The sequence below is a fragment of the Anser anser genome (genome assembly GCF_964211835.1).
Source record: "Anser anser genome assembly, chromosome: 10".
NCBI classification, from domain to species: Eukaryota; Metazoa; Chordata; class Aves; order Anseriformes; family Anatidae; genus Anser; species Anser anser.
In genome coordinates, this window is record NC_139730.1 from 18,628,030 (window position 1) to 18,654,768 (window position 26,739).

Here is a 26,739-nt window from a genome sequence, read left to right on the forward strand (position 1 = left end):
GATATTCCTCCAGATCAGATTCAGCAACTGAAATCAATTGCAAAAATACCTAGAGCACAAACTGTAAAAGCAGATTGTATTTTGCATCTTAGACACCCAAGCAAACCGATCTACTATTAGACCCCATATTGCACCAGTCTATTGTGAAGTATGATACAAATTATGACCTGAAATGTAATTTTAGACTCTGGTAAGTGGACACAAAGAGAAGTCAGTTTTCCTTTGTCAAAGCAATCTCAATTAAAAATTTTAAGTTTCAATAGGTTAGAGTGGTTCTCAGCCTCTTAGCCTCTTCTTGTTGATCCCAAGTAGAAAACATTTCTCATTTTATGGTAGACTTAATATTTTTAATAGAATATAAATGACTTTATTATTTTAAGAAAGCACTTAGACTTCGTAAGTCAGATAAACAAGTAAAGAAAATACATTTCCACATATTGCCACAAAAATTACTTAAAAACAAAAGCAGCTTTGACAATACATGTCATTTGGTAGTCTTAAAATAAACAAAGCTAAGGGCATTAATCAAATTGAGAGGAGAAATGAAACATAGGCAAGCTAAGAGCAGCATAGATACTTAAGTGTCATTTCGATAAATTCAGATGCAACACTAATTAGGTAGAAGGCAGAACACTTTCATTTCAAACACTACAGAGCTTTCTCTATACCCCCCACGCCAAAAAGGAAAGGCAAGGGGAAGCATTTCAAGCACGAAAATATATTCATGAGAAACTTCAAATCTCAATCTGTAATGATCAGAGGTGATCCAATGATAACTGAAAGCTAAACAGAACACCCCAATTTAAGTGGACTTCAGTACTCCTTCTCACTGACAGTTCTTGGAGAAAAACGGAGGAGATCCTATTACGGTACACTGAGTCAGTCCCACCCTTTACAAAGAGTTTCAAACAATTCCAGCCTTCTAAGTCAGCCAGAGGGGTGCTAAAATATCTATCTCAAAATTGACTTGTGCTCTGAATATAAGAGCTTTATTTTGATTGATTTGTTTTGATCCAAGTGTGATTTTCCTGATCAGATCCTGGAGTTCTCTCCATCCCTTCAAATCAAAAAGGAAGTTTTCCCATTGGTAACGCAATAACCAGTATTTCTACTTATTAAAGCACCTGTGGGGGTAGTACCAAAGTATCCCTTTTTGTACCTTCTGTTCCGGAGATGATAAAGTGGTGTGAGTAAGTTAGGGTAAAAACTACCTTGAATCTTGAACCAAAATCAGCTGGTACAAACTCTAGACTCCGCAATTCCTTTTGGAAACTTCCTGGGATCATTTTATGATGCATGACCCCCCTGTACTGAACCATAGAGTCTGAGGTTCAACACCTAATTCATTTTGTGGTCTAAAAGTGAGGTTCTCCTATGCTTAACTGCTTCAATATCCTAACCTACCTGCCCAGTCAGGTTTACAAGTGTGAGAGTAAAGGTTGTTTGCTACCAGCGTTTAATGACAGAAATTCAAAAGCACATTGAGGCACTACAGAGATTGATGCTACCCTGAATCGGCATCACATATCTTAATTATGACCCATAAAATATTAGCTTCCATTTGATTATTTTTATTTGCAAAGATCAGTTTGTAAGATCAATTTCAAATAATAACAGTAATCATGAACAGTAGTAAATAAATTGATTTGCATGCTTGAAACATTGTTTATTCTGAAGAATCCAAGAGCATATGATTACCTTACACAGCAAAGAAAAAGCTCCTGCTATGCAAGTTACTGTGGAAATTATTTTAAGAGTAAGAGGTAGGAAAGTCTAAATAAAGTTAATTTCCATCCCCAGAATAAGCAACCACAATTAAAACTTTAGAACAAAGTTAATTAAATAGAAGTAACATACAGCAAGTATACAACTTGCCGGGGTAACAACCAAAGCTTGGACCAAAAGTAGTATTGACAGGTGTTAAAAATGAGTTGTAACCTCAAAACTATCAGCAACTTGAATTCTCTTTATGGAAAACTGTTTAAAAAATATGTACTTTCGTATAGAAAATTTGCAAGAATGGTATATTCTCAGGTCAGAAGAAAAGTCACAGTGTACATTTCAACTTTTGCTAACAACAAAATACTGTATAAAGTCAGAATAAATTGGTAAAAAAAATCTGGTTCTAAAAACCGGTGTAAAGCTTGATTTTAACAATGTCTATTAAAATTGTAAGTTGGTACCAGCAATACAGCTCCTGTCTAACTATCAAGTATGTTTTTGTTTTTCCCTCCACTCATTACCTAATATAATTTGATATAGGATATAAAAGAAAAAAGCAATTACTACTTTTAACTTAATTTCACAAACAATTCTATTCATTCCTTGTAATAATGCCCATGTATTCTCTATATAGAAGAACATTAGGTTATTAATTCCTGTAGTAGCAGCACTCTCAAAGAAATATCATTTGTTGTCTACTTTTCTTTCTTTATATTGTTCACTTCCTAGACTCTAAATCAAGTCATTGAACAAACCAAATGCCCTGACATAGCCTAGACACTTCAAATACAACACAGCCTGCTCAAGACAGAATTGGAATTGGCATTTCCCACCCAAACTGCCCTATGACAGAAAGTGGCATACTGCTACACCCTTCTTACCAGAAAAAAAAAAATAAAAAATCAATCAGGTTCAGTTCAAAGAGGAGAGCATATTTATAGAGTATGTAATACAATGTAAATAAAACATTTGTTATTTATGTTTACTCAAACAGTACAAACACAAGCTAGTAGGAAAAACTACAAATAACAGCATTTAAACTAGAGAGAAAAAAATGCAATTTCTTTACGAAGCCCTAGAGGTACCTGGGGAACTAAGGAGTAAAGCTAATCTTTGCCTGTGAGAATAAGTATTACCATCTACTACAACAAGCCTTAACACAATTCCTCCATCCAATTTAAGCCTAAATTTCTGAAAGAAAAATAAAAATGCTGTTATTTACAGATTATATCCTGTATATAAATAATAGTTACCTGTGTGTGCACACAGACTATGTTTTGAAACTTCCCTGGTTGCAAACGTGAACAAAGCAAACGAGCTCAGAGATCAAGCTTTTAGCAGGGATACAAGCCAGAGCTCACAGCAAACACATACATAGTTAAACTGCTATTAAATTGCATCACGCTGCTTATTCTCCTCCCTGTATTGAACCATGCAGTAGCAGATTGAACAGCTCCAACAAGCAAGTCTGTCTTCAGATACTAGCTACCAGAATAATCTATTCTACTGGCAAATTTGCCTGTGGTTACTTCAGTTATGTCTCAACAGCTTTATATAACCACACACCCTTTAAAATATATGTATTTATATACAAAACAAATCATGGCCAGTGTCACAAGATCGAGCACACCAGGCCAAAAATACTCAAATATAGTCTCACAGTCAGCAGCTACTGTTACCGTTTGCGTTACAACATTTCCCAAAACTGCCAATTGGAGTAACAGAGCATAAAACAATCTAAGTTGCCCAGTGTACAACTGAGATGCTAATTCTAATAAGCAAAGAGAGAACTCCAAGTGTGACAGCTTTTCTAAAATTAAGTCTAAAAACGTTAGGAAAAAGTATGTTCAGTCATTCACTCTATCACACAGCATCCAGCAAACTGATCCTCTTGAAAACGTATCAGTAAACAGACTAAATCATGAAAACAAAGAGCAAAGGCGCTGTTCTTGGAGTGGTACAAACTAAGATCAACCTGAGGTCAGTATCCTTTCACACTGTAGATTATTGTCACACATTTTTAAAAAAGCACAATTAAAATACAATTTAAATTATCCAATTGCAACAAATTAGAAGTGATCTGCTGATATTTAGAAGATCAATAATGCATTAATTAACAATCAAATGTTTGAAGGAAAAAAGAAAAAACAATTTAAGAGCAAAGGAAAAGCCATGCTGAAAAATAATCACATTTGTACAAAATAGCATGCTTTCAATTTCCTAGTTCATGTACATGAACCAAATGAAATATATCAGACAAAACATTTTCACCTTAGAGATTCAGTATTTTGAGCTTTAAGTAAAATGACAGGTACAGAATATAGTACCACAAAGAAGAGGCCAACACAATCCCACATTTACACTTCTATGATTTAAAATATTTACAGACATGCAGTCACGATCACAGAAGTCTGGGTCTGATCTTTAGAAGATCTAAACCAAGCCCTTTTCCTAAAAGCACGTGGAGGAAAACTTATACTTTACTAAGGTACATAGTATTTTTATCTAAGTTTTTATGCTATCCAAAACTTCTGTGATCTGAAGACCGTCTATTAACAGCAGCACAGCATCTTATACTGAACGAAGCAGCATGCTAACACCTTCAGCTTTTCATACAACAGAACAAGCAGAACACAAAGAAATTAAAGAGGTTTTCATATTTACCTCAGATAGGCATATATTAAAAAGAACATTTATAACATTTATTACAACTATTTGCTCTGAAGAGCACATCTAACAGACTCACTCTCAGAGAGGGCTTAACTCTCGTTACTGAACAAAAGAGAAGTTATGTAGCAGAGGCTGTCTGAACCTAGGTTCAGTACTGAATCTTCCTAACAGAATTCTGTTTCTGACAACTCATCTGGGAAGTACTTTCTATTATACGAACATGTCAGCATTAATCATCATCTTGTAACTCTAAAAACAAAGTTTAGCTGTTCAGTATTTAAACAGTGAAGAAAGGCTAATGGATAAATACAAGCACTGCACATATCTGCTCACCTAAGCCAGCGAAGTGGTAGACTAGCTCTACAACACATGCGAACAAACAAAAGGAAAAATATTGGATCATAGAGCAAATATAGGCTCATTTAGCACCCTTCTTTTTCACAAAACAAAAAGAAAATCAAGATTTTTTTTTTTATCTAAGAAAGAAGCTTTTGCAAGGTTAGGACTTCACTGTTGGCCCTGCAGCACAATGAAGTCCTGATGGGTGCTTGATAATAGCATCTATTACCACAGCAAACAAATCTGCCTGAACAAAATGTGGCTGCTTCTGTCTACTATTTCAGGCATGGAGAAGAAAAAAAAAAAAGGCTTAAAGTAAACTATTAAAAGCTTTCAAAAGTCCTCTCTTCCTACATTTATACAGTCCAAAACTTTAGCTGATGAAGTCAGCACTGCCCTATCAGTATCCAATATTACTTTCTTCCAGTATGGATCTTGTACTAGTACTTCCTCCTCCTTAAGCTACCTGGAATGCAGTCGAACTCTTGCCAAACGTTCTCCTTTCACAGAGGCTCGAAGCCAACAATTCTCAATAATTCGGTTACTTCCAAAAGTCATAGTCAGGTTCCAGTCTGAACCAACTATGAAGATCTGGCACAGCCTGTGCTGCCAGCAGGGCCCTCAGACAATCAACTAAACAAACTAAAAACCCCACCACTTTTTCTTACCACAATATAGAAATATACATTTCTTCCAACTTGTTTGACAGGGATTTTATTGCTTTTTTTGAGACACATTCTCAAGGTAAGAAAATGTAATGTTATCCATCAAAGGAGAGAGATAAATCTGTCTTGAAATTTCACAGATATCATTATATCTGCCCAAATATTTGCCAATTCAAGCTCCTTGCTGCTTGGGCTGTTAGCTGCCTGCTGAGTCAGGCAGGCAGGCTTTGTGTTGACAGCTCCCTTAATATGAGTGGCATTAAATGATGGCATGCCCACAATGATAGAAAGCTGATGTGATGCAGTGCAGTCTCCTACATCAACAGACGAACTGGAAAGATGATTGCTCTCTGATGTTAATGGGCCTTGCACCAGTACACAGCAGTACTTCAGCAACTGAAATGTCTGAGGGAGCATCGTTACCTTCAATCCCTGAAAACATTTGTTTCCATTCATTGTGTCATTTCACTAGCTCCTTTTATTAAAACTCTGTTCCTCCCATTTAACAAAGATGAATCGCCTCAGTAGTAAGTTGCCTGATACTTGCATTCACTGGTTTCTTCCTTCATAACTAACAGGTATTTAAGCAACCTACTAATTTCTGCTGTACTTCAGGATCATACAAGTTTTAACATTTTTCTACTAATATATCCACATTGCTACAGCATTTAAGTCTGAAAAGATTACCTTCCGAAAACAAAATTACACCTTTAGAGGATCAGTAACACAGAAGTAACAACTCTAGAAGAGTCAGAACTCCCTGCTCAGCACTGTGGTATTTAAATGTCTAAGAGTAATTACAACAATTTAACATTGTTAGTTAGAAGAAACACCCACATATCCTGAACTCAACAATGTATTATCACTCTAGCTACAAAAATAACTTACTTTTCTATCCCAAAAATAACTACTAAATCTGATGAGATCTGATTCGAGAAATACCTAAAGTTTCTAGCAAAGAGAAGGAGATTTCTCTAACTTGAGTTCTTACCCAAAAGACACATTTTTTTTGCCATTTTGAAGACTTGACTACTCTTCTTTCTATTTCTCCTTGTAGCTTTTCATTCAATACTCCATAGATCAGCTGGACTGTGCAGCATTTCTTCATTGCTTAAATCCTAAATATCATACTTTCTACAGAAATGAGAGTTTTCGATGCTTTTCTTGGAACAAGTTTTATATGAGCTGAAATAGTGTTAATAAAATGCACTTCAGAAACCATACACGCTTTAGAAGCAGAACTTCAACGGAAAAGTTAGAACTGGAATTTATATTCAAATAACCCAATTTTTAATTGGCTTATCTTTCTAACACTACACCTGGAACTTACATACCTGTTATTGTTAACAGAATGTAGTCAATGCCCCCCCCCCCTTTTTTTTTAAATGAGGACAAGTTGCACTTGGAATAAACAAAAAATTTGCTGCAGCTTCTCAAAGTATGCTGTTACAGCAGTTCTGTAGGTTATAGCTGAAAAATGCTGAAAGCCAACAAAATGCAGAAGACAGCCTTTCTGTGGTGAAAAGCATCCTTACCTTATTAGGTAATTATCCTTCCTAAGGTTATTACATTAAACATTACATAAACATTAACTTGCATATTCTCTAGTCAAGCCACAAGTAGCAATCAATAACCAATTATTTTCCTAAATTTCTCCTCCCAGAATGTTTTGAAGCCTTTCATTCTATGAAGCCATAAAACATTCTCACAATTTCATTCCTATAAAGCTTGCACCTCAAAATTAAAACCAGATTTCTAGGGATATTTAATGAGAAAACAGAAAAAATGGTTTTACATTAAAATTAAGACAAATACTATACAGTTTAATACTACAAGTAAGCAAGAATAAGAACTGAAAGGATATTAAAAAACCTACAATTCCTCAGCACTGCAGAAAGCAGGTAACCATCAGTCTTCTAAACACAGCTTCCAACCAGAGCTGTTAGCCAATGTGCAACTAATATTAATACAAAAACTCCTCATGCAAAGTAAGCCTTCAAACAGTAACATTTACCAACTTCTCACAAGGGATTTTGATAGAGGAACCATTGCCAAACAACAGCTTATGAGTCAAGTTTTATGTATGCAAACACAAGCCTGTCTTACTAACAGCTAAGGGCTGGCTGCCACCCAAAGTAGGCCATGCTGCTTCCCTTAACACTTCGCTGTCCCCACTGCCCATATCCCTGGATATGTTTCTTCCGTCCCCATACTGGTATCAATGGTAGGTTCAGAAAGAAGCTATGAGAAAACAGAACCATGAAAAACAAACCTGGTTAGTTTCTGGCCAGATTAGCTCACAGAAGTATCTCACCACAGGGCCAGAAGAATACCAGTGCTGGCAGAAAAGAAGGGGAGAGAGCACAAGAGTGACGCAAGGCCAAAGTCAGGGTTGCGGGAAGAGCCAGGGAAGTAAGCCCTTCACTTCTTTCAGCATTTGCTAATGGGAGACTGACTAAACTGACTTGAAACCTATCTGAAACCTGAGTGATTGCTTGGGAGTGGGGGGCAGGGGCAAGACCTCACTGTGGAGTGATGCATAATATTCTACTTCAGGACTGCTGGCTTTATCAGGCCATTCTTACCACACCAGTGGATAGTGTGTCAGAAAATAACCAAGTGCACATTTGAATTATATCAAACGTCTGATATTTTTAGGAGTTTTTTTTTTTTTTTTAATAAAGGTTATAGAACTGCTCAGTGGTAGGGAACAAACAGACTACCCGAAGGTTCACCATCACCAGAACACTCACTCTCGTACTTCTCTGTTCTTTCACTAGAATTTTTGCCAAAATTTAGAGGAAGAGTAAGTTACTTCAGGGTAAATAGCAACCAAAACCAGGAATTTTCCTTCCGTTTTTTCTGCAATTAAAGACAAAAAAAAAAAAGCACTTCATTCAAAAATTTAAGTACTTTGTTAATTTCAGCCAAAACAAGTCTCGGGCTCCACGTACCAAACAAGTGGTATTTATGAATTATTATAGCCCATTTTCTCTTTTGTGTTTTATGACCTAAGTACTGCCAAAACAAGCCAATTGAAAACATCACCTCTCCAGGTGGTGGCTTCAAGTTTAAGTTTTCTTGGCCTTAAATCATGCGCTCAGTTCTCTTTATGTTACTGCTTATGTTTTATGTCTGACAACAACTTTCAGACTTCACTTCACTTTGTACTTAACTTTTGCTTACTCCAACAATACAATAAAATCTGTTTTAAGTGCTCAGCTTTCGCTAAGCCAGTGAAAATAAAACATGACCATTTTTAAGGATTGTCAAATATTTTTACAGAAGACAGACTATTCAGTTTCTCTTTAATACTCAAAATATCCGTAATGAAAAAACAGCTTGTGCCTTTTGAAAGGGACAACCATGACTTTGTATCTGGGAAGGAATTTATTGTATTCCAATCACAAAGAACATTATTACCTTTAAAAATTGTTTTTTATAGACTCCATTACTTGAGGGTTCTAAAGGCATCAAGTGTCTCTCCACACAGTTTATGTTTTAAGAATTACTGACATAATTTCAGAAAAAAAACACTGACTTGCTAGATAGCATTCTGAAGATTCACTCACATAATAAACAAGGCAATTCAGAATAAATATCATACACAGCTTTGAAAACAGTTCTCATGAACTAAGCATGCAGAGCATATTCCTTCAGAAGAAGCAGGCTCATACTTTTAAGAAAATGAAGGAATACTTGTAAAATGAAGTGAATTCATAACTAAACTCTTCACGTTAATGCAAACAGATGTGAAGTGACAGACACATAACTGAAGGTCTAGACAATGTTCATGTCCTTTTGTGCCCTTCCACAGACCTACCAGGGATTTCCCTCAGAGAGCCGCTTCAACATGTTCATAAGTACTTCATAGAGTTTTCAAAAGTGATATGAAAGCCCAGCAAATTAACCAAATGCACATTGAGGCACCGGGCAGGATGCATGTGAACTGAATAGAAAAACTCAAGTACAAAAAACTTCAGTAGCAATTATTCTCTACTTCACTACATATATCTTAAGATATAAAGCTTAAAAGGAAGTAGACGTACATCACACTCTGGTGTGTATATATGCAATTTAGACTTAAAAAAAAAAGTGTATTGCTGATTATAATATCAACTTCAGTATTACAGAATACAGATTGCCTTCAGGATTTTAATTCCTTGGTTGGTTTTACTTTAAAATGCAAGAACTGAGTTTCAAGCTGCATCCATTTACCTTTTCAACTTCACCGAATTTTTAAACACCCTTGTTTAAGCCTTGAATATTAACCCTTAATCAATTACCAAGAAACCATAACACTGAATATGTTTCAGTCCAAAAGATCTCTTTAGCATAGTTTTCATTTTCCTAAAGGATTAAAAAAAAGTATAACAATATCTTAATGCTGAACCCATTATGGGAGAAACAAGTTGAAAAAAAATACCATGAAATACTGTATCTAAAAGACTACAGAACAACATATAAAAGACAGCATGGAGAAATAATCTATACCTCCTTTCTGTTAAAAGAGTTCAAAGTGAACCAAAATATCATACATGGTGGGACCTCTCAAAATCTGTGAAGCTTCTAAATTGTCCCAGGCCTAGTTCAGTTTTTAAGACTTCTTTAAACTTGAAGACACCAATGCATCCTATTCCTACAGGATTTCAATCAAACAGCTTCTTAACTCTTTCATTGTAAAACCAGAGTTTAGCAGTTCACAAAAGATTCTGATAATATAGATGAAGCTAAGCTACTTCATCTTCTTTTCCATTAGCAATGAAATACATTTGAAGACTAAATTCTATACTCACTGCACTTGATTAAATCCAGAGTAATGCCATCTACAATGCTAGCCACAAATAACAGAAGAATCTGATGTGATGCCTGTACTGATCTAGTGCTGTGCTTAACATGTTTTCAAATAAGACTCAACTATACCTTTTTTATACCCACATCCCTCATTCTAATATGAGGCTTACAAGAGTTTTTCTAAATCCTACTAACGAATTTACTACTGAATGGAAAATCAAAAAAAATATAGAAGGACACATCTCTCCCTCAAACAGGTATATTCAGACTCAATATCTGGTCTAAGAAAAATCCTACAAATATAACATTGTACTTATTACATGTCATTTTTTTACACAAGAATAATCACTCAGGCAGCCATTTTCAAAACAGCTCCAAAATTAGTCTGTAACTGCAGCAATCTTAACTCAGTTAAGCTTCCAGACTACAGCCAGTTCACAGCAGGTCTGAGTAGCTCAATTGTTAACAGCAGCCAAGAGTTCCAAACTAAATCATATCAACCAGCTCATAGCACAGGTACAAGTAGTTCATCCTAAAAACATACTAAAAGAATATAGAACAACGTTTCCACTGACAGGATTTATTGAAACAATGGAAGTTTCAAAAACAAATGTAGAAATCAACTTCATAAACATCCTTAAATTACAAAATGCATTGAAGTTTAATGCTGTGCCTGAAATGAGCGATCACAAGTATGGCTGCAGCCCTGAAAAGTTTGGAAAGACAGAATATACTATTGACAAGAAATACGGTAAAGGTAAGAACCAACAGCTCTAGGTAGCTTTTTACTAGTTTTTTCTTCTTTCTTTGGTGGTGTCAGCCTCATTTGAAAGGAAAATCTCTCTGCAGAATATATTGCATTTGAGAAGTAAATGAAATAATAGTAATTCAAGGTCACCAGTAGTATAAAGATGAAGAATGAACCACCTGTAGAGGTCAGTATTCTAAAAGTGTATCAGCAAAAATGAAGCTGCATACGGCAAGTTCTCTATTTAGGATGAACCAGGAGATCACACTGTTGAACAGGCAATAATCTAACGTGCTATACACACGCGCATATTCTTCCTTGTCCTCCTGACAAATAGCACAGGAATGATTTTGCTTTAATGTAATGTGGAGGCAGATGAAAACCATCTATAATTAAGAAAATAACTGTTTCATCACAGGAGTAGTACTTGAGTAAACCGTTTTTCTGTGCCAGAAAAGATCCACCACTGTGATCAGCTGTTTAACAAATTTCATGTCAAGAACTCCTACACAGAATTACTTATCAAAACAATCACAGATACTCTAAGTCTACTATAGTTCAAAAAAAATTAAAATACTGTACTACAATTCAAATCTCTTATTAAAACATGAAAATCAGTCAGATGTAAAAGAATATATGTATTAATACACTACACAGTGAAAAGGACAATGAGAATTAATATCATTGTATCTGTCCTCTGAAAGTATGAGACACACCAGACAAGATAATAGTTTTAATCTAAACTTTCTGTTGATTTCAGCAAGAAACTGGAACAGAAGACACCTGCTACATAAAACGATTTGTTTCTTTGACTTACATGTAATTCTACTATGTTGACCCAGACATTTCAGAGGCAGTTGCTCCTTGAATGAAGAAACAACAACTCAATTTTAACTTATGAAACTGAAAGTTCTTACATTCTTAAAAAAAGCCAAAAAATAAAATTCTAATGAGGCTCCAACAAACTCACTTTTTTAAATACTTAACCTCATTATCTCATATTTGTTTGCTATTCTATTTGATTTTTAGGATATGCTACAGATTATTACTTCCTGTTTGCCAATACTTCCCTTTGGGAAACAGTTTTCACTGAGGTTCTCCAAGTTTTCATCCTCTTCAGTACATATCCAGGTACTGTATGTGGATCCAGCTGTCAGTTATACAAACAGTTCAGACTCCATCTAATTACTCACACAACACACGCCAGCAGTAATGGTCAATGGGTTGATCTAACAAAGCATTTGTTTAGGAACCTGCTTCTGACAAGTCATATTCTTGGATGTTTGAAATTTTTTGCATTAAAAACAAGGAATCCATCTACTAATCCAGAACACTCACATTATCAATTATGGGGACAAAGAAAACAAAAGGTTCTTTGAATAACAAAACCTTTGAAAAACATCTTATCAGCAGAACTCCCCGCACCAAGGAACTCTGTACTCTTCAGCCTATTTACTTAGAGCATGAAGGAATTACTTTAGTACATGATCAGAGTATTTAATGTGTCACTCTATTCATATGCAGAAGTGAGGGTATCAAATAACAGAGTAACCATCTCAGAGCAAAGCTTTGTTTGCTGACTGTCACCATCCCAAATATCAAAACAGCAGCATCCTCAAGTTTGTGTCAGCCTACACACTACTTTGAATTGTCTACCAGTTTAGAAAAATCACCATTATAGTTAAGAAACTAAGCATTATATTTCAATGTCACTGCCAGGATCATCATAGGCAGTGAGAGAAACCATTTCCCTACAACTTCAGTACCTTCTTATATTAGGACGCACTCTGCCATTTCTGATCTTCAAGGGGATTAGGATTTTCAAAAACTTCCTTGGAATCCTATCTTATAAATGAAGTCTTCTGTAAGCAGACCTAGATCAAACTCGTGAAGTTGTTATGGAACTGCAGAGATTTAAGATTTATAAAAATAATTTTCTAATGCATACTTGCTCAAATAGCTCCTTAAGTCAAACTACTGTAACGTTACTGTTTCTCTTTGACATGACAAAATCACATACGGGGATAAAAACTCGATGAAGCAGCATCTAGGTATACACTTAATGGTTATAAATGGCAGATAACATTTTTAAGACTAGCTAGCAGAAGAAATATTGAAGTTCTCGGAGAAATAGACTGAGATTTGAGTCTTCACAGGTTCTGAAAAATTTTATAAGAGCCTTAATCAGCACTATGACTGTTTTGAGAAGCCAGTGTAAAGTGTTAAGTATTGAAAAAACAACTTTCTTCTCTCAAGTGGGCTTAAAATGCGTGTCCAACTCCCACACCACTGGAAGAAGAGTAAAAGTGAAAGTCACTTGCAGTTTCTTCAACTGAAAGTCTTAAACTGAAAAATACTTGCAGCCACTGTGCTAGAAATGGCGCAAACCTCAGACAGAAGGTGCAATTTCCTTGTCAACAGATTTTCACTGCATGGCCACATCTGTAATACGTGGTAGCAAAGACAGACAAGCAAAAAAAAAAAAAAAGAGGAAAACATAAAAGCCTGAAATGGCTCCACAGTCCAGAAAGCGAATATAAGCACATGTATATGAACTATTGACCAAATAAATCACAAAATGAATCGCTTCTTCCTTTAGTCATTCAAGTTCAAATATCCTGGGTAAAAACAGAAAAAAAAATCTCTGAAAATCACGAGTAATTCTAAAACTGCAGGAGATATTTTTCTATTACAATTAGACAGCAATGTCAAAAATACAAAACCAACATCACAAGCCAAACAGAGCACGTTTCAGTAGGTTTGATGCCCATGGAGACAATCTGGCAGTTAACCATGGAGATTCATCTTAAAGTCACTAATTTCTCTGAGAATGCTGTGGGTTCCAGCACAGTGCCACCAAGAAACTTTCATTGCTATGTTTGTCTCAGCACTTTGAAAGAGTGCACCTGCCCAAGCATCTTCTCTACAGAAGCAGCTCTAGACTGACACAAAGAGGTAAATTTTGCTGAAACCAATCCAAACCAATCAGGTGCCACCACTACCAAAGGCTTAGAAAAGCTGGCTGTCACAATTTACAAAGAAGTAAAATTCTATTACTCTTTTCACTGTTTTCCCAAATGCATACAAAGAATTTTCTAACTCAGATGCAGCAAGAAGCATCTGAAAGGAGTTAAGAGTAAAAACAATTTTACAAAATCACTTAAAAAACATTTAAGCAAAGTTACTTTAAACACACATTAAAGTTGAACTTAGAATCTACAGATACTGTGAGCTGATTTTTTTTTTTTCATTTCTAAGTTACACTCAACAGGCATTATTATCTGGCATACTAGAAAAAATCTCACTTGAGAAATCGATAGCTGCATCACTGCAGGATTTCTTCTGACTTCTTAGCTAGAAATTTCAGGAGAAGCAATTTAACCATAACAGAAGTCATAAACTAGAAGACTATCAGACTTCTTTTTAAAAAAAAAAACACACTTCAACATACTAAAAAGAAAATAACTCTGCAACAAGACTTCTCTGGTGGCTGATGAAATATTGATGAAATGATTGAAGAATCAAGTGACACTGACATTTAATTCCATAAAAAGAGCTTTTTTAAAAAAAAATATTCCCACTGAATGTTAGCATTTGGGCAACAGAATCAGCAAAATGTTCACAATGCAACTCTCCAGATAAACACAGCTACCTATGATTGAGAAATGCAAACAACTGCAAGTTTTCATTACCTGCTACAGCAGTGTATTAGTGTTTAATAAAGCATAATGTTGCATATTCTTCTGTATGCTTTATTTTAATATATATATGTGAACGACTTTGGTAGACAACAAACCGTGTACGTTGAGATGTTGAAGAAGGATAAGATTAAGGGAGAGAAAGCAGAAGAGGTATTCATCCAGCACTCCAGATGCCTGACACTAACATCCAACCCTTTAAAAGGAGACACGGGAAAGTACAACTTGGTTTTTACTTCAAGATTGACCTATCTGTATCTGCGTTGAATCATACTTACGGGAACTGGAAATTTATTTCAGAAATTGTTTTATTTTAAACACTGATACTACAACTAACCAAACCCAAATTTTTAAAAGCAGGTATGCAAAAGCAGCATTTTCTTATGCTTTTCAGACAGATATTCAAATCTGATTGATGTGAAATCAAATAACTAGATGAGGTAGCAATACTTCACAGAGTATGTCCTCAACCCCGGAATCAGGAGTTAAATATTAGTTGCAGCAGTGCTTACATTCTTCGTACCATTTCATCCAAGAACAGGATCCTAACTCTTCTCTGGCACCCTTATACTACAATGGCAAAAGAAGTTATTACTTCAAATAGATGTTTGACATCTGGATGTTCGCAGCACTGGTATGACCTTCATATGATCAGCTTGAAATGCTGCATCATGACATTTCAAAAACCAGCTATCAGTTAAAGAATTAAAGTAAAAACTGCAGTTTTTCCTTAATTTAACTCTCTGAAGCAGCCTTTAGGGGCACAAAGAAGTCAATCTGCAGAACAGTCACTTCCGCATCCCATTTCTAAACAATCTGAAACATAGCAGAGATCAAGGAGCTGATTATTCACAGCTTTCAGTACACAAGATTGTGCAATATTACAGAGCTCTGTAATATTACAGACAGGTCTCAGTGCCTAGAACTACTACATTGCACAATTCAAAAGGTAAAGAAGATCTAATCTTGTCCACAAGTTTACAGCCAAATCTTGAAGCTCAGACTTTGCTTCTTACAGGAAACTATTCCACTGAACTGCCTGAAAAAACTAAAACACAAGCACTACTTAATAGCAAATGAGAATTATAATCTTCCAATAAATAACACCTACAACAGTGATCAAAAATAGTCCCTCCTATGGTTCCTCTGTAAAGATGAGTACCTCTCTACCCTAGCAAACAACACCCAGCATGAACGACATGTAAAGTTTCTCACCAGTTAAAGCCCAGTCTGAAGGAGATAATCAAGACCTGTTACTTTCAGCTGCGACAGACTCTAGATGTGGAGTCTCTAGATCTCCACATAGAGCATTTATTAAAGGAATAAATAAATACATGACTGTAGACTGATTTTTATGTGGACTTGCTATTTTCAGTGGACACATGCTGGTTTATGCTATCATAATTGTTTTTAATATGATAGTAACTGTAGCATTTGTATTGGAAAGCACAGGCATGATAAAATATGTAAAATGGTAAGTAAAGATTGGTCTTGATTATATTGATGGATATAAGTTTACCTCCAAACTAACAGTTACCTGTGCTATATATGTGTTACCGTAGTACAATTTTAAATATTATATGCAGCTTTTGCATGGAAAACATTTTCAATGAATGTATTAAGTTTATATAGTTCTCTTTTACTTTTACATCTAATGCATGTCTTTTGAACCAAAGTGGGAAAAGGTAAGAATCACTTCACCAGATATTTTTTCATACAAATGTAAAGGTCCCAGCTAGACTAATAAATAGAAAACATCAGGTTTTATTAATGACTGATAGAATCAAAATGATAAATGCAGGAAAAGAACTACTGACTGCAGAACAAATGAGAGAGGACTTCTTGGGAGTGAGATGGGTTGGGTGGGAGAACAAACAAGTAAAGGATAAGGAAAAATAAAGGCCAGATATAAACAAAGTGAAAAATTTGAACACCAAAGAGTACGTTTTTATCACTTTAAGAGAACGTGACCAAGATAAAATATTTTCTAATAATCAGCACATGCACACGCACAGACACACAGAGCTCCCTGCCCTTTCCTCTTCCTGACCGTTTCAGTGAACGCGCCATGGTAACATTTCAGATGAACAGCCCTGCCTTTGAGCATGCAGGCACGTGGCCCACAAACAACTTTCACTAAGCAGGGCTCCCTGCAAGCTCAGAGCCTGCAGCTATGCCACCAGGTGGGAGCTGCTACATGGATGCTGGGCTTCCTCCTAACTGAAATATGGGGAGAGTCAGCCTCTATTTGTTCCTACCCAAGCAAGACTACTTATTTGGATGACAAATAAGGAAGGTGGTCACATTACAACCTTGAACAGGTTTGGCTTTAAGAGGAAAAACAAAACAGAACACACACACACCTCATGCATTTAAGTCAAGAGCAGAAAGAAAGGAAAATTAGAGCAAACTTGACTAGGATAGATGTAAAGGAAAAGGACAATTCTCCTCAAAAGCAGACTCCACTGTATGATTCAGGTGCCACAATAACATCCCTTTTCCAACTTAAAAGGAGCTGATCATGTTACAGAAGATCAGGTTAACAGTAGCAGGCAACATCACGTTATGAATGCCACAACCTCACAGAAAGGAGAAGAGTATTTAAGCATGATATTGCTGTTATCTTAAATCTTACAAAGTCACACATGCAAAAGTCTGCTCTTTTTGAAGAAGCTAATATATTAATAGTAAATGGATTAATTAATGGACTACAAAGAAACAATATCATAAATTAATTCTGATACATCTCAGCAAAGTTGCTGAAAAAGGAAAAAATAGAGAAAAGATAATAAAAAGAGATCAGCATTCTAGAAGTATCCCTGGGGGTAAGCAGCAGCCGATCATGGCACACATTACCTCTGCCCCTTGTTCATCCATCTGCTGCACCCCAAGGAATGCCACGGGGAAAGCAAACATGTGGAGCACAGCTAATAACAGCAATTCTGTCCATATTAGAAACTAATTATCACCCTTTCCTATCAGGATCAGTGCTTCCAGAATTATAAGCAATTTACCCTACTAAATTCAGTCTAGAATTTAACACTCAATAACTCTATAGCTTAATTTTAAAAAATGCTGATTTGGAGCCATATATAATACAAATGATATTTTCTTTTCCTTCTAGATAACCTTCTCTCCTGCAATGGAAGGCTTCCTTTTTTTTGTTTTGGTGAAGGAACGAAGAGAAAAGAACTCTGCTTAAACACAACCCTGTGCATTTTAACTCTCAGCTCAAAACTGCACAATAGCTGTGATTAAGTCTATGCAAATGTAGCTAAAACAAAAACATTGGTTTTCTTTTGTATTAGCAATCCTCTGGAAATAACAGCATGAAATCTCATTGCTGCTCCCTAACAAATATATTACTTCTCATTAGACACACAGACCATAAAACTACAAAATGAGATAAAAAGCTGCGAATAGCATTTTATATACTGACCTTGCAAACAGAAATCAGTTTCTCCTCGCTCTACTTTCGTTCTACAAAACTGAAAATTAACAACTTAAAGAACTGCTGAGATCCCTCCGCATTACTCTGCTTTGTAAGAGAGTAATTATTTCCTTCAAAATAATTCACACTACGCTGCAAAGTGTTTGGACCACTTTTGTGCAAAATTAGTGCCTCAAATAGGTGATATTAATTAAAACAATCAAAAGAAGAAGCGAGTAACAGGTAACACCGAGGAAAATTATGCTATGAGTGCTAAGACATGAATAAAGAGCATCAGGTATGGATCAAAACATTGCTTCTCTCACAATGATCTTCAGTCCTGTTTATTTTCTATCTACTCAGAGTCAAGTACTTCTTCAGCCCTTCTAACCCCGAAGTTTTGTATTGCAGCCTAGCAAGACCAAAGTACCCTTGTCCAAATTCATTCCATGCCCCTCCTGGTTAGCCAGCAGGTGCTACTTTTTGAAGCAGACAAGGTCAACATTCCCCTAAGGATATGAGGAAGCAGGCTGGGATTCGAAAGCTGGGTCTGCTCGCTTGCGATTGTCCGTGCTGGCTCAATGCCTTGAGGTAGCAATGTCAAGAACTGTTAAAGAAAGCTTTACAGAGAAGTCTCAAGGATGTAAATGAAAAGTATTCAAATGAAAATCATAGTCAAACTATTTTGTTTGTACCTTTGAAGAAGAGACATTGATATTACCCTATAAAAGTTTTTTAGAAGCAAAACACTCCCCAAAATATTTAATTCAAAGCAAGTACAACTCAGAGCCAGATGCTGTAAGTATATAGTAGCACATTACCTTTTGTACCCAGCCAAACGCAAGACCAGCATGCTTCTTAAGTATTTAAAGCTATAACTAAATCTTTTATTTTTATTAAAATCAAGAACACTCAAGACTGTATTTATGATCAACAATACCCTTCAGCACGAAGGGATACAAAGAACAAACCTAACACAAAACACCAGCAACTTGACCTAATAAGATTACAGAACATTACAAGGTGCTCATAAGCATTTTCTATAAATGAAATGCAAAGCCTGATGACTTCATATGATCCAGAAGACCAGCCTAAGCTCCTAACGAAAGTATTGTGACAAAGCTTAGTACCTGAAACACCAACCGAAGAGCATTTTTGATGTAGCAGAAAACTTTACATAGGTTATAAAAGCCATTTTCAAGTGACTAGTTTTAGGGCAGAATTAGAATTCTAGCTACTATGACCCACGTAAAGGTTTTAACATATATAATAATAAGTTTATTCTAGTGGAGAATATTATTTCTCCCTAGAAATCTCACTTGAGAGAGCATTTACAGTATAATAGCATGTGACTGGAAAAATCTAAGCCACGTACATCTAACACACTTTAAAAAAAAAATCAGTAATATTATATGCATGTCTGATCCTGCACGAACTATTTTCCTTGAAGGCCATGAAAAAGGGATGATATTATGATCTTCTAAGGAAAAAGCAAGCTGGCATAATAAATAAATATCAAGAACAGTATCCATTAATTTATTCAGTAATAGCTGGAAAAAGAGGAGGGAAACCAAAACACAACATGCCTGCACTCCAGTCACACAAGTTTTCTACCAATACATAGCAGTAGGTACTGTAGTGAATCAATAAATATCAATAATAATATAATAAATATCAAGCAAACTCAGTTTCATTTTTTTCCCTCACTGTTGCAATTTTGAATCTTTCAGCATGCTTAACCCCACCACTATCACACACACAGCCATTCTTTATCACCATCACTTACATTCCTCCAGAAAAGAAAATAATCCTATAGAACATAACCTAAACTAATAATGACACCAATTTCCCAGAGCAGATTTATCAGCAGGGAAAAACAGCCTATGAACTTCTCCACTAACATCCTACTCTTAGCTAGATTCCATAACTAAATTTACATTAAAGTAACTGTATAGCTGTACTTCAGCATACAAGAAATACTGTATTGCTTAATATCTCGTTATTAGTTGTCTCCATGCTTAATTATATATACATAAAGTATAAAACAAAAGGCAACATCATCTGACTTCACACCCGGTTGTCTGTCCATTCGAAGTATCAATTAAGTTAATATCAATTAAGGTCTTTAATTCTCTAAGCCCCAAACCATAGAAACACAGATAAATTCTGTTCTATTTAAAGGAGGTACCAGGAGGTCACTGTGTAAGTACCGTGTATATAGTACACTAAGGAAGAAGACCTAAAATAAGGATACTCGTACTCAAGCTAGTTATCATTTCTTGCTAACATCTTCATTAAAAAGACTTTCTTCTATAATCTGAAGTACTTAAAAGGTTTTTGTTTTTCACTTTAAAAAGTTCTGCAAAAAATATTGTTTTTTAATTTGCATTCAAAAGACATGCAGACCTTTCAGTAGATCATAAACCTACAGCTAGTGTCCATTTCCAGTAACTCTCATATTAAAAGCAGATTTTTAAGCAGAACTCCTTTCTGAAAGACTATTTTGTTCTTAAACACTCACAACTTGTCCCTGGACACGATATAAAACCAAAAGGCAAACAAACGTGACAATTAATTCAAAACTTTTCCATTCCCAGCTCCAGTTACATTTTATAGACAGTATTCTTTTAAAGACACATCGTTATTAAATTTTGCTTCAGACAAACCAACACAAGAGCCTTCCTAGAACTATTTTCATGACCTCTAATACTAGGGAACACTAAGGGAAGTCAAAAACACAAAAAAGAAAGTCAAAAGAGCAAGGTCAAAGACAAAAAGGCCAAAATGCATTACATCCAGAGAAAGCCAAACACAACTAAGCTCAAGCCACCACACGCGCAGTACTAGCTGCACAAGCAAACGGCTGCTTGACAACTTGATTCCTATTGGTCTCATGCAGGAAGAAAATTAGGCAGGGCACTTTGAGCAAGGACTTGCTCACTGTGAGATTTATCCGCACAATTGGAGCTATTATGCCAATAACCTCTGTTCACTGACTTTTTTTTTTTTTTTACACATAGTAATCCACACAATTACCTTCCCTCAGAGGAAAGGGTTAAAGCAGAGAGAGAATTTGAATACACAGCAATATTCCCCAAATGGCTGATACGATGAGAATTTATATAAAAGTTTGCTAAGGGAACAGTAAGAACTGCCAGCAATCATCTTCAATACAGACATAGTATGGAACTGTAAATCCAGCATCCAAACCAAATTCCAACAACGATAACCAGTTCTATAAAGGTAATTACACTAGTTGAGTGTCCTAAACCAACTATAACATTCACCAGCTTGTAGGAACTTCTACAACATCAGTACTTCTTCTCCAGTCTATGGTTCAAATGAAAATCCCCAATTAAACCAGGTATTTAGGTAACCGTTTGACTTTTAACCACACAAATGATATTGCTGACACGTTCACTGGTCTAAAGACAAAACTTTTGTTGAACTGAATTAAATGTCAATGAATCTGTCTGGGAAAACAAAGGAAAAACTAACTGCCCAAACTCTACTGAGAATACTAACACTAACTACATTACCTGGCAAAATTTAAAAGAACTTGAAAGCCTCACAATCATATTGTACTTCAGTGACAGCACAACAGATTATCTAGGTGGAAGTAGCAAAATTATCAAAAAGTAGCAAATTTCATGGAAGTAGCAAATGCTCACTGAAATTCTGTGTGTCTACAAATAATGAAATCACGAAGACTGGAAACATTTTGGATAAGCGAAAAGGAGACATTACTTCTCCTGAAAAAAAAGAGATTATTTGAGAATTAAAGATTTGGCAACCCATATCACAGCCTCAGGCCATTTGCATGCTGTGATAGAACAGTACCAAGGAGAAAGGGCGGTCAATAATTCACTCTGAATACTAACGGGACAGAAGATGCTTCTAGTGCTTCTTCACTCCTAGTTGGTTCATTATGACTACTTTCAGAAGAGTAAGCATGCCTTAAATTAAGTGGGTGATATTCTTCTTTTTAAAGGAAAGGAAAAAAAAAAAAAGCACTGTTCTAACAAAGCAGATGCCACTACCAAATCGATGTTTCACAAAGCTACCGTGCCTTCGAAAATCCTGGGCATCAGATAACTGGGAAATTAAGTCATTCCATATCTCAGTTACATCTTTTCTGAGCAAGTGCAACATGAAGTTGACAAGGAGATTTTAAAAGAAGTAAAATAATATTTCTAAGTTCTTAAATAACGAATCAGAAATTATTATTAGGATGACCCAAACTCCTTAAGAAGAAGTATTTTTAATATTGTAATTCCAAATGCATGACAATTCTATACCTTGTGTATTTCAAGGATCATAGCACCGAAAGGGCTGGAAAGTTCCTATTTTTAAAATTTGCCTGCATTTAAGTTAAATCAATTATGAAGTTTCTGAGGAAAAAGAAGTAGACAAAAAACATATTTAAAAGCCTATTTTAGCCTCCTAAGATTGCATGATCTCAAAAAACACTGAACTTGTCGCTGATTCAGGGGTGATTACAGACAATGCTGTGCTTCCCATTACATTTTCAGTTGCACATTTTCAGAATTACGTGATAGGATGTTGTGACAAGTGATTTTTTTTAAAAAGAAAAAGGTTTGAAACTACTGAAAGGCCTGATATGTAACAATCTTAGTTTGAGAGATTCTGGAACAATACACGTATATATGTATGTATACACATATATATGTATATGTGTATATGAATACACGTATATATATGTATATATAAAATGTGATTCAAAATTACATCAGGATACAATCACTATCCATAATATTTACTGCTCCATGTATTGTGTACTCATTCCTTCCCCAATCTACTAAAAAACAAAACGCCTCTTCTGCAAGACATCATTTTAACAAGAATCACAGCACCAGGAAAAACAATGAAATAAAAAGTTCCTGAATTGTCCCTGGACATTTTGTCCATTAAGATGTGTTAGAAAGATTAACTGAAAGCAAAAAACACAACACAGCATTCGGGTCTGGCATTCATTTGGTTCATACTGTATAAATGCCTGGAGGAATCACATGCTCCTAGAATCAGCTAACTATATTAACGACATGGAGAAAAGCAAGTCTAAGGCAACACAAGTGACCAAATCAAAATCAAAAAATATTAAGCTTTAGCTGAACACCCAAATTCTAATCTACCTTATGCAAAAAAAGTTAAGTTCACTGTATTTCTCACTAGCCAATTGCAATTATATTAAGAAAATTTGAGTTAAGACATTAATACTTAATATGAGAAGCAAAATCATTACAAAAACACAATCGAACATACACACTGCACACAGCCGCAAATAAAGTAGCTAAGAATCCCTTAAAGTTTCCTGCATTTCAAGCAGGTGGAAGAGTGAATAACCTAACTCCAGCAACAGTTTCATCTGAAGCAATAATCCAGGCTCTCCCCAAAGATACCTCTACGTTCTGATTCCCCCAGCTTCATGTATCCGTTCAAATGCTAGCCTCAGTGCCAACCTCCTAATTCTCACTAAAAACGTTGTCAACTTTAAAGTGTGTCAAATCACTTGAACTACAAAAACACGAGAAAGTAGACAAAAAAAATAAAGAAACACCTCAAAACAAGTATCACATTCAGATGTTGTTGAAATGTAAGCTATAAATTAGGGTGAACAGCTAATCCTAAAGGAATGTGTAATTCATTAAATTGGTTTCCACTCTCTCCCCCTCAGTGTTTTCCTAAAACATCATTCCTAACAGCTGTATCAAAAATTCTATTTAAAAGAAAAAGAAGGGAGAATAAAGTTATAGTTTTTTGAATATTAGTTTTTATCTCAATCTGATGTACTTTACCGAAGTTTATACTATATACATCAGTTTTCCCCCAAAGCTAGAGCCAAATACAACACGCTGCAGTTTGGCAAAGCTTATTAGTTTAACTTCATGTCACAACGGACTGTTTCAAGGCATTATCTTTTTGTTAAAGGATATTTACATTCAGTGCAGGTTTTACTAGTCAAACGTAGTCCAGATCAAAGCCCTCTATTCAGCACACAATAAAGAATCTGTTTTCAAAATATCTGCTGCACTTTAAGCATTTCCCATTGACATGTATTGACTCATCAGTAACTATTTAAACCTCAGGTAACAAAATCATGATATAGGAATTGTGTGTTGCACAGAAGGCTCTGTTTAACAGTACACAACTCTTTTTACGACAGAAGAAATAAACAACTTAAAAAGCACTTGAGGGAAAGGAGAAATTAATGTTTTGAAACTAAGTTCTTTGTGATCATTAGGTTAGATCAAATTTGTTTTGCTACTTTAAAATACATGCTTTTGTAGCACAATCAGCTTTTCCACCTCTGTTAAAGCGTAGGTTCTGTCTACATCCCAAAGGGTATTTATTAAGCATTCAGAATACAAGCACAGTAGCAAATGTAGTCACATTTAACACAGCCTCATTTCTTGTTTCAGTCACAGTACGTTTTGTCAAGAAAAACACTTGATTACTGAATCTTTTTAGACGACTTGTTACCATATCCATGATTATTAGATCATGGCCATAGGCTAGACACTGGTACATATATCTAGCTGTCAAAGTGAATTTAATCCATTAAATACAAAGGATAACTATGGACAGGGCTGTTTTCTGTTTATGTCACCAGGAAAACGTTTTAGGCTAGTAATTTTCTTCCTTAAAGAAATGTAGGCAAATATATCTCTCCATGCTTTCTTATTTGGATTAGCTTAAAATAAAATTTGCAGAAATAAGAAGCATATGTAATTTGTGAAGGTGTGCAGAAACAGTGTTGAAATAACAAGAGGCCCTTTTTTCTAGAACATTGCTACAAGTCCTACACTGAAATTTGCATTTACCATTTTCAAACAACATTTAGAACAGATGTAGATACAGTAAAAACTAAACTGAAAACGAAAAACCCGAAAATTATCAATGTAAATAAAAAATTAAATGAAGTTCATAAATCCATAGAAATTATACACAAAAGGAGGGAGTAGAAATTTAAAATACATGCAAGCTACTTTAACGCTGCTTAAGTCATACGAAATTATTCTTATTAATCTTTTATTCCAAATCTACTATCTCCATGAACTGAGGAAGTTTTCAGTGTAGAAGAGTGTTTTCATTAGCCCTCCTTGTACAGCTGAGGAAACCTACAAATGGGGGGAGAGAAGAGGGACACAGGAACTACGCAGTAAGATATGAACAGAAATTTTGTTGCTTAGCTATGTCCTTGAAAGCTCATTATTATTCTCTTTTCATTAAGTAATATTACAAACTTGGCAAAAGATTTAGATGGTTGCCTGGTTTAGCTTATTTTAATTAAAAAAACATAACTAATCAAGTGTTTTCATGAAAAATACTAAGATAAACATTTTGAGAAACTCACATTTTGTTCATGATTTCAGTACTCCATACCCTTATAATTTAACTGATCTGATAAAACAGTGTAGCTGGAAACAAAACCAGTGGATATTGAAGAGTATTGATTATCTCAAGATGGAAGCTTGTTACATGAATTACATGAGCTACTCATTTGGTTTTAGAATCAGTCAGCCAATTACACAAATCAGAATTAGAATTTCAAAAGATAACTACCTAACAATTCACACTGAAGTCATTTTATATGTTATCTTTGCTAAGCCTGATGAAGCAAGGCCAATATTAATACATACATATTCAGAATGAGTTTATCCCAGTGCATTTTAGTTAACCTATTGCCACAATACCAAAAACGGTGCCTACTCATCAGTACCGACTGACTTGAGGCTAAGAGGCACATAAACAGAACTTCTGTTGGAGCCCTGAAAGAGCTTTTTTCCCCAAATGTGACTTGAGACCCAAGTGGCAAAACACTTAAAGGAAACCCAGGTTATTAATGTTATGTTTGTTCCCAAGGATGGCTAGAGAGCCGCAGTATACACCTGCTGACGGAGCATTAAATTTGCTTAAAAAGGGGAAAACAACAAACAGACACCTTGCAGAGTAATTCCCTTGGTTCACATTCTCAGCATGATCAATACTGACCTCTCCTTGCTACAGTATGCGGTCAGCCTGCCAAGGTCACTTACACCATGACTTGTCTATCCAGGTTATACCAACACATGCAAAAACCGTAAGCAACAAGTCATGTCTAAACTGCTTAGAGCAGCAACTCAGTAATGCTTCCCAAGGCCAGGCCAAGCCAAGCTGGAGCTATGCTTCTTTCCTACTCTGAGAAAGGGGAAAGAGTGGGCAAGGATTAACAAACAAAAACAAGCTGAAGATCATGAGTATGGCATGTACACAGCTGCTACAGAAGACAAAAAGTTATTTTCAACTATTATTTCATTCGTGATTTTATTTGGAAGAAAAAAATAAGATGTTTGCTTAGTTCTCATCTGTACATGCATTCAAGATAAATATTCTATGTAAGAATCGTTCACAGCATAAAGTTTTTAAAAGCTTTAGCTTGATGAACAAGGGTTTAACCAACTACTAACTGCAAAAACAGAAATTCATGTATTTAAAGAAATCTGTTCTTCCCATTCTTTCTACTGCAGTTATGTGCTGATACGGACAAGGTACTTTCAGATCAACACACCAAGCACTTCAGGAGATGCAACAGCTCTGCCAAGAATTCTGCCTTCAAAAGGACTAGCATTGCTATGGCAACAGCATGTTCTTCAGTCTCGAGTCAGAGACAAC

At 35.5% G+C, this 26,739-nt stretch overlaps 1 protein-coding gene across 16 annotated transcripts in view; it reads right to left on the reverse strand.

Annotated features, from left to right (window-relative positions):
• Positions 1-26,739, reverse strand: part of TCF12 (transcription factor 12) — a 165,292-nt gene that overhangs the window by 120,404 nt on the left and 18,149 nt on the right. Inside the window, exon 1 of one of the 16 annotated variants that reach the window (XM_083851140.1) lies at positions 7,273-7,310. The exons of 14 other annotated variants lie outside the window; for them this stretch is intronic. The gene's annotated coding sequence lies outside the window, so the exon portion shown is untranslated. Of the gene's footprint in view, positions 1-2,975; positions 3,726-7,272; positions 7,311-26,739 lie in introns of those variants that run through there. One more of the 16 variants, XM_083851141.1, reaches the window with a different exon arrangement.